This window comes from Cherax quadricarinatus, chromosome 57 (genome assembly GCF_038502225.1).
Source record: "Cherax quadricarinatus isolate ZL_2023a chromosome 57, ASM3850222v1, whole genome shotgun sequence".
Lineage (NCBI taxonomy): Eukaryota > Metazoa > Arthropoda > Malacostraca > Decapoda > Parastacidae > Cherax > Cherax quadricarinatus.
Window position 1 is genome coordinate 19,653,783 of NC_091348.1, and position 10,278 is coordinate 19,664,060.

Consider the following 10,278-nt stretch of genomic DNA (forward strand, 5'->3'; position numbering starts at 1 on the left):
AGGCTGCCAGTTCGGACCACAAAGCAGCTGAAAAATATGTGCAGGAATTCAAGGAGTACATAGACAGTGAAGGACTGAAACCTGAACAAGTGTTTGTGATGAAACAGGCCTGTTTTGGAAGAAAATGCCAAGCAGGACCTACATTACTCACGAGGAAAAGGCACTCCCAGGACATAAGCCTATGAAAGACAGGCTTATTCTGTTGATGTGTTCCAATGCTAGTGGTGATTGCAAAGTGAAGCCTTTATTAGTGTATCGCTCAAACTCCCAGAGCGTTCAGGCAAAAGAATATCTTCAAGGCTAATTTGTGTGTGCTGTGGAGGGCAAACAGTAAGGCATGGGTCACTAGGGACTTTTTCTATGACTGGTTACACCAAGCATTTGCCCCCAATGTGAAAGATTACCTAACTGAAAAGAAATTAGACCTTAAGTGCCTCCTGGTGTTAGACAATGCCCCTGCTCATCCTACAGACGTGGCAGAGCGACTTTATGGGGACATGAGCTTCATTAAGGTGAAGTTTTTGCCTCCTAATACCACTCCTCTCCTGCAGCCCATGGACCAGCAGGTTATTGCAAACTTCAAAAAACTGTACACAAAAGCTCTGTTTGAAAGGTGCTTTGTAGTGACCTCAGAAACTCAACTGACTCTAAGAGAGTTTTGGAGAGAGCACTTTAATATCCTCAATTGTGTAAACCTTATAGGTAAGGCTTGGGAGGGAGTGACTAAGAAGACCTTGAACTCTGCTTGTAAGAAACTGTGGCCAGAATGTGTAGACAAAAGGGATTTTGAAGGGTTTGAGGCTAACCCTGAGAGGATTATGCCAGTTGAGGAATCCATTGTGGCATTGGGAAAGTCCTTGGGGTTGGAGGTTAGTGGGGATGATGTGGAAGAGTTGGTGGAGGAGGACAATGAAGAACTAACCACTGATGAGCTGCTAGATCAACTTCAACAGCAAGAGGCCAGACCTCAGGAAACTGTTTCGGAGGAGGGGAGAGAGAAATTGAAGAAGTTGCCTACTTCAAAGATTAAGGAAATGTGTGGAATGTGGCTTAAAGTGCAAACCTTTTTTGATGACAATCGCCCTAACACAGCTATTGCAAGCCGTGCTGGTGACTATTACACTGACACTGTTGTGAAGCACTTTAGGAAAGTCGTAAAGGAACGAGAGGTACAGGCCACTATGGACAGATATGTTGTGCGACAGAAGTCCAGTGACTCTGAAGCTGGTCCTAGTGGCATTAAAAGAAGAAGGGAAGTAACCCCAGAAAAGGACTTGACACCTCAAGTCTTAATGGAAGGGGATTCCCCTTCTAAACACATACTCTCTCCTCCCATCCCATCAATCATCACCAGATCTTCAATAAAGGTAAGCGTCATGTAACTGTGCATGCCTTTTTCCGTTTGTGTGTATTAAAATTAATATTTCATGTGGTAAAAATTTTTTTTTCATACTTTGGGGTGTCTTGCACAGATTAATTTGATTTCCATTATTTCTTATGGGGAAAATTCATTCGCATAACGATAATTTCGCATAACAATGAGCTCTCAGGAACGGATTAATATCGTTATGTGGGGGTCCACTGTATTCAGCTCTGGAAAATAGGAAGCAAGCAGATTTGTTTCTGGAAAGGTAAGTTTTAATTTCTTTGATCACTTCACCTGTGGAAAATCAGGGAAGTTAACCGATTTCCTGCATCAATTACAAGATGGGGGTGGGGGGGGTTGAGGTAGCATCACACACATTCATTGAGGGTAGGCAGTAGGCCCATGTATGCCTACATCTGATGTTGCCACATTGTTATCTGCTCTTAATTTGTAAGACTAATTTAGTAATGAAGCCTCTAGTCTAAAATTACTACTAATGAGTATTTAAGCTAAGCTAGAGTTAGATATACTACAGAAATTGTTTAGTACAGCAGTACAGCTTATACAGTTGTTATAATCAACGGGGAAGTGCTAAGCCCATAGGATTATACAGCGCTTGTGGGGAGGGGGGGATGTGGAAGGTATTCAGGCTTAATTCAGGGAACTGGAGCACAGACCCAATTCCCTAGATAAAGAGCCCCTCACCAATGTCAAGGAACCTTCCTTGAGGGGAGCTTATAAGTAATTAAGTTTAGAAAGTGTTGAATGATGAAAGTTTTTTTCTGTTTGGTTTTTCTTTCATTTTGGGCCACCCTGCCTCGGTGGGAAACGGCCATGTTAAAAAAAAAAAACTGTTCACAACCTATACATTCACATCAGTGGGCACTTGTACCAGCCACCCACGAGTGCTCACTGGGTACCCACACTAGTCACAAATCCACTTGAGGAGAAAGGCTAGTGCAGTGAGGCACTAACATTCATTAATACATTAAAATATGAAGTACGTGTAATTACACTTTGCGTTCGGCTTGTGTATGGAGGCGGCATCTCTTACATAAGGCAGGGTAGAACCAGTGACTTGCAAGTATCTCATGGTGTTCATAATTGGGATTTATCAAAAAGAAACACTAAACCTACAAGGGTCATCATAATTGGGATTGTCTACAGACTCCACACCTCACAATGGTAAATGCCCATTGACAGGACTTGAATGCACATTGATGGTGCTGGTGCCACTGGTGAGGGGTTCTTCCACCAGTGATATGATTACACCTACACCTGGCTTACACTGCTGATTGTCAAACCAGAGGCAAGATTTGTTATCAGAAATGGGAAGGCAGGTGTCTGACTGGATTCCACAAATGGCTTGATTGGATCATTAACTAATCAGTTATACACCTACACATTCACCCTCTATACTCCACATCATCATCAAAGCATCCCTTTGAAGGGTGCACTCCTCAAAGGTTTCTTTATACCAGTGAGGGCTGTACTGTATGACCCTTGTGGTCATACACTGGTATATAATTATTATAATCAAAACTAAGCACTAAACCCACAAGTCATACAGCACTAGGGGCTCTTTGATCCACCTTCTTTGATTTAACCCAATTTCCTCCACCCTCCCCAAGTGTTATGCCTTAGTGGTGTCACTAGGGTTGGTGTCACCTGGGGCTGCATCTTTGGTGTCCTCCCCATGAAATCCAAGGTTGGGGGGAGTAAACTCCAGTTATGTCACTGCTGCATGCCCAGTGACTAATGTTTAGCAATGAGAATGTTTAAGGGCCATAAACCGAACAGGAGAATACTTCTCAACTTTATTGACGCTAAAATAAATAATCGTAGTAATATTGAGGAAACAAACTCGAATACCACTTTGAGTACAGGCAACAGATCCTACATTTATTCATCATACGTATCCTAATCTTAAAATAATGATTCCAAACTAGTCATAAGTTTGCCTGTGATACTCCAATATAGAAACTAGGTATTGTGCCAAAACAAAAGCATTCACATTGCTAAACTCACAAACTAGTATTTGTCACTTAGTATTTAGTCAACTTACTCCACAATTTATTATAATTTAGGGTTAAGAATTAATCTGTTTGCCCGAAATGCCTAGCCATGCTAGGTGTTCTAGTGGCCCCCTCTGTAATTATTATTTTACTACATGTAAACAACACAATAACCAAAATCTGTAAACCCTGCATTGTAATCCTTATTGATGCCAAAAAAAAAAATAAATAAAAAAAAAAATGCAATATCAGAGAAACACTAGTTCCGATTTGACCTTGAGTACAGGTAACATCTCGGTGAATCTGATCTTGCATTCCCTGGCCTTCAATCCTGCAAAATCATGTCACATCAAAATCAAAGATTTTCTCTATATAAGCATATTTGTATTCCGTAATCATAATAGGCTATATAGCAATGAAGGATTTTTCTTGTGTTGCTGCAGCACTGTTTTGTGCATTAGTGTCGCCTTTAGAGGCTCTATGGTGCCACCCCCTAAATGGTGTCACCTGGGGCAGCCTCCCTCCCCCCTTAAAATGCCACTGCTATGCCTATCAGTTTAACACTTTCCCATGAATATAAAACATGTGCAGATCTAATTACCACTGTTTTGGGAAATGCCAGAACCTATTCAAGAGGCTCAGTGATACTTTTCTCTAGTATACAGTACTGTATGACCCTTACAGGTTTAGCTATTACATTATTATTATCAAGGAGGAAGCACTAAACCCATAGGATTATACAGTACCTGTGGGGGGATGTGGAAGGTATTAAGGTTTAATTCAGGGAACTGGAGCACGCATCCAGTTCCCTAGATAAAGGGGCGGTAGAACAATTTTTTTTTCCCAGTCAGATTTCTTTCATTGTTGATGCACAAGATGAAGTATTTTCTCTATTTACTGTAAATATCTGTCGGCAAGATATCCTAAACAACTGAAAAAAAGAACGATTTACTGAAAATGCTATTTGGCAGGAGGGTAGTCCTACATCGCACGACGTAAGGTTGTTTGGGCACTTGGTATTGAGAGAACAAGGCTAATACGAATTTTTGATGTTGCACTTTCCTCTAAATATCTTTATTCCACAAAAAAATAGTTTGTTAGTTTTAGACTTTTACAAAATATCTGTCCTTTACTCCCACAAATCCCAAAATATTTGGAATATTTCCAAAAGTGCATCACTAAAAACTAGAACAATCATTATTTTACAATTTATGTGATTATTATTCCACTTTAGTAAAGGCATAATTAAGCCAGTAAGTTCCGAGATATAGGTCTGGAACGCCGGCCGGTCCCCAGTCTCGTTAAAAAAAAAAAAATCCACGAAATTTGCGTTTGTTTTGGCGTTTTCCTTAGTAAACTCCTCTTCAAGGGGGGCTCCTTGGCGTGGTGAAGAGGCTCTTGGTCAGAGGAATTAGACCTGTCGGTCTTCTTCCTCAGACCGAACCTAATTACCCCCCAATCTCCCCTCCCCTATCCCATCCTCCCCTTTTTCCTTTCCTCCTCCCCCTCCCCACCCCTCCCTTTTGCCCTTCCTCTTTTTGGCCTTTGGGATTTCTCCCACAGGCACGCTAGTTCCTAGGTAGAGGAAAGGATACCGGGGTCCATCCCATTCCGTTGAGGTTCTTGGCGGTGGCGTAGTTTGCCGTGGAATCTGGATCGCCTGGGGATGTCCCGATCCCTCTCCGGTATCCCGGAGTAGCTTTGGGTGTCTTTCGGGCGACGGGTGTATCTCTGGAAGCCACCTTTCGGATTCCGGGGGTGGTGGCCGAAGGAGGTATGCTTTGTGGCGGATATCCGGCTGCCCTCTTTTGTCCACCGAGGTAGCTCGTTAGAGGTTGCTATCCCGGATTGTTGGTTTACTGGCATGAAGGGTAGGGCATGGCACTGGTTCCATGCTGCATCTGCGCTACTAGCAGTGCAGAGGTCCTCTTGGGCGCAGAGGGAGATTTCCAGCCCTTTCATTCCTCCTGGGAACTATTCCTCCCCGCTCCCCCCCCCCCCTTTTTTTTTTTTTTTTTTTTTTTTTTTTTTTTTTTTCTTTTTTTTTTTCTTAAACAAAAAGCAAAGGAGTAACCTAACCATGGAGAACCCAATCCATGAACCCACTACCCCCGGGCCCCTTCTTGATACCGCACCCCATTCTGACCCTGCCTTGTGTTTAGACCACTCTTCGGACACTCCTGATGCCCCTGTACCTCTTGCTGGTGCTGTTTCGTCACCCGCTTCAGGTACCGGGGCTTCGACTGACTCCTTCGATTTGTCTGAACTCCGCTCTCCTTTGACTATGCTTCCGGCTTCTCCCTCTACGGTACGGCAATTTTTGAATCGCCCGCCCATTTCACGCCGGACCAACTCCGGTCCTACTCCTAAACGCCAACGTCAATCTCCTGATGATGCTCCTTCGTTACCTTCCCATTCTACTCGGAAAAGACCGACACGTCAAGCACTCCCTCTCCACGCTCAGTTTCGGACCACACAATGGACTAAATTCTTTACTTTAAGACCGACTTCTTCTGCCTACCTTTCTGACCATAGTCTTGCTCCTGCGTCATGTTGGTAGAGATATTTCATTTCATGCTCTCAAGAGCGGTACGCGCATCGTCACTGTCCAGAATGCTACCCAAGCTCATGATCTTTCTCTCCTTTTGAATATCGATACTACTCCTATCACCATTGAAAAACATCTTTCTCTCAATTCTTGTAGTGGCACTGTCATTCTGCCCCATACCCTAGTCCAACAGAATTTCCAGTCATGTGGCAATGACATTCTTGAACAGCTGGAACTCCAGGATCTCCCAATCCTCAAAGTAGACACTTATGTCCTTCCTGCCTGTGGGCGGAGACGTTACCCTTGCAATGTGGCTCGTTTAACTTTTGACAGCCGAGAACTCCCGTCCTCTGTATGTCGCGGGACATCGGTTACAAGTTCGAAAGGTGATAACTACACCGCAATAGTGTAGAAATTGCTGGCGTTTTGGTCACCCAGCGAAATATTGCAGATCTATAGCCGAATGCCCAGTCTGTGGTGCCGACGACCATTCTAATACATCTTGCAGTCAACCTCCATCTTGCCTTAATTGTAATGAAGCTCACCCTTCGTACTCCCGCCGTTGCCAGGTCTACTTAAATGAACGTGAAATCCGTTGCCTCAAAGAGGCAGAAGGTCTTCCTTATGCTATGGCAGTTACTCATCTCCGCCTCCAAGGGAGACTACCCCGTGTTTCTTATTCTCGTGTTTCAAAACATCCCCCCACTTCTGGGGTCCCATCTTCTGCAGCCTCCTCTGTTGTTACCCCTCCCATAGCCACTCCGGCATCTAATCCTTTTGCTGTCCTTGGCTCTGACGTCCCGACTACAACTCGGTCTGTTCTCACATCTTCGCGTCCTTCCTCACAAGCCCCAGTATCGACAGGACCTCGTACGACACCTAATACCAATCGCCCCTCTACTTCTCAGAAGTCCAAAAAATCCACATTGCTCAAATCTTCTTTGCCCCTTCCTTCCCTTCTTCCACCTCCACACTTTACCTTTCCAGTCTCTGTACCTAGTTCTTCCCCTCTCTCTGGCTCTATTACAAGTGTGGAGATTCACCCTCCTCCTCGTACTATGCCTTCCACCCCCGTCCCCTCCCAAGTTTCTCCCTCTTCTGCCACCACCCAGGTTTCTGCCTCTTCTGTCCCCCCCCACACTTCATCTCCAGTCCCTTACACTCTTCCCTCCCCCTCTACTTTGGTACAGTCCATTACTGTCCCAATCTTTACTCACCCTCCTCCTTCTATCTCCAATATGGTCTCCCATCCATCTTTGAATTCAGAAACACTTGAAGCCATTTCAGAATATATTGCAGAGACTAAACCTTCAATGGACACTGATTCACTTCCTGTTCCTTCTCTTCCCTCTCCTCCATCTTCACAACCCCATTCTTCGCAACGCTCCGTTCCTTCGCTGCTTGAACGTCTTCCAATGCCACCACACGTTGACTTTTCTAACCCCTCTAGTCCGTAGGTGCCTTTCCCTACGGATTCTTGGTATTTTTTTAATCGCCAATCATGGCCTATTTACAGTGGAATATCCGCGGCCTCAGGGGTAATCGGGGTGAGCTTCAGATGTTGCTTTCCAAGTTTTCCCCTGTTGGTGCTTGCTTACAAGAACCAAAATTACACTCGGCTGTTTTCCAACCTATCTCAGGCTATAATTTATTGTATTCTTCGGATCCTTTCTCAGATGGGACCTTTAATGAAAGTGCCCTTCTTCTACGCAATGATATTCCATACTGTCAACTATCTGTCCATACCTCGCTGCATTATACTGCAGCCCATATCCACTTGAATAAGTGGTTTACAATATGTTCTTTATATATCTCTCCTTCTCGAGCATTTTCTATCCCAGACTGTCTTTCTTGTTTCATCCTTACCACCACCACTTCTGTTACTTGGTGATTTTAACGCCCATTTTCTCTGGGGGGGGGTCTCATTGTGACTCACGTGGCATCCAGTTGGAGGCTTTTCTCGCCTCTCACCCCCTCCATGTTTTAAATACGGGTACTCCCACCCATTTTGATCCTCGTACTCATACTCTCTCTTGCATCGATTTATCAGTCTGCTCTTCCTCCACTGCACTAGACTTCACCTGGTCTGTTCTACCAGACTTACATGACAGCGATTATTTTCCAATCATTCTTACTTCTCCTTCCTATTCACCACCTTTCCGTAGCCCTCGCTGGCAATTTGATCGGGCAAATTGGGATCTTTACTCACACCTCACTGCTTTTAGTGAGGTTCCTTCTTCATCCTCCATTGATGAGCTCCTACACCTCTTCTCGACGTCAGTTTCTACCGCAGCTTCTCATTCTATACCCCAAACCTCAGGCAGGCATTCTCAGAAGTGCGTGCCTTGGTGGTCTCCTGCTTGTGCTCGTGCAGTACGTTTGAAACGCGCTGCATGGGGCAGGTACCGGTACAATAGAACCACTGAGAGACTTCTTGATTTTAAGCAGAAGCGTACGATCGCTCGCCGTGTCATCCGTGAAGCTAAACGCACTTGTTGGCGAGACTGTTTCCACCATCACCTCTGCTTCTTCTATGAGTGCAGTCTGGAAAAAAGTACGAAGGAAATTGAGTGGTAAATACTCTCCTGACCCGGCTCCTGTTCTACGGGTCACTGGTGTTGATGTAGCAAGTCCTCTCGACGTTGCCATTGAACTTGGCACACATCTGGTCTGTATTTCCCGGGGGCTCCATCTATGCCCCTCGTTTCTTTCCTCAAAGTCTGCCAGAGAGTTAGTACCCTTGGACTTCTTCTCTCAGAGAAGAACAGTATAATGTGCCTTTTACACTTCAAGAACTAGAGGCAACGCTCTCAGCTTGCCGATCATTGGCAGCTGGGCCTGACAACATTCATATTCGTATGTTACAACATTTACATCGGTCAGCCCTTGTAGTCCTCTTACACCTCTTCAATCTTATTTGGGCACAAGGAGTTCTTCCCCAGCTGTGGAAATCTGCCATTGTTCTCCCTTTCCGCAGCCCTTGTGGCTTAGCGCTTCTTTTTGATTATAATAATAATAATCTCCCTTTCCGTAAACCGGGTACTACAGGACATGATGCCTCCCACTATCGTCCCATCGCTCTTACTAGTGCAGTTTGCTAAGTGATGGAACGTCTCGTAAATCGACATTTAATGTGGTATTTAGACACACGCAACACTCTCTCCACAAGTCAATATGGCTTTCGTAAGGGTCGTTCTACCATAGACCCCTTACTACGCTTGGATACGTATGTTCGTAATGCCTTTGCAAATAATCACTCAGTTATTGCCATATTTTTTGACCTTGAGAAGGCATATGACACAACTTGGAGGTATAATATTTTGGCCCAGGCCCACTCCTTAGGCCTCCGAGGCAATCTACCATCCTTCCTTAAGAACTTTTTAACTGACAGACATTTCCGTGTTCGAGTCAATAATGTTCTTTCCCCGGACTTCGTCCAAGCTGAAGGTGTCCCTCAGGGATGTGTTCTGAGCACAACACTTTTTCTCCTTGCTATAAATGATTTGGCCTCTGTTCTTCCACCCAATATTTGGTCATCACTCTGTTGATTTTGCTATTGCTTGTGCAGGCGCTGACTGTCATCTCATTGCAGTTTCTCTCCAGCATGCGGTCGACCGTGTTTCCACTTGGGCCACCACGCATGGGTTTAAATTTTCAAGTACCAAAACTCACCAAATTACTTTCACTAGACGCTCTGTCATCTCTGATCATCCTTTGTATCTCTATGGCTCCCGTATCCCCGAACGTGATAGTCAGGTTTCTAGGCCTTCTCTTTGACCGTAGGTTATCCTGGAAACCTCACATTACCTCTCTGAAGGCAACTTGTCACAGCTGGCTAAACCTTCTTAAAACCCTTGCTCATCTTTCCTGGGGAGCTGATCGTCGAACTCTCCTTCGCCTACATTCCGCCCTCATTTTATCGAAACTTAATTATGGTGACCAGATCTATTCAGCAGCCTCTCCTGCTACTCTCTAGCCTTAACCCCATTCATCACCAAGGATTACGTTTATGCCTTAGTGCTTTTCACACTTCCCCTGTTGAGAGCCTCTATGCAGAAGCGAATGTTCCATCCTTATCCGATTGCCATGATGCCCATTGCCTTCGCTACTATGTACGCTCTCATGATCTCCGCAATCCTTCCATTTATAGAATGGTCACCGATATTAGTAGACATTCTTTATTTGTTCGCCGCCCCTGTTTGCTCCATCCCTTCTCCCTTCGCCTACATTCGCTCTTATCTTCTCTTCAATTACCACCTCTATGTTCATGTAGCATCTCACTTTTCCCTACCCCCCTGGGAAGTTCTAACTGTTCGAGTCTGTTCTTTCTCACTCCCTTGCTCAAAAGC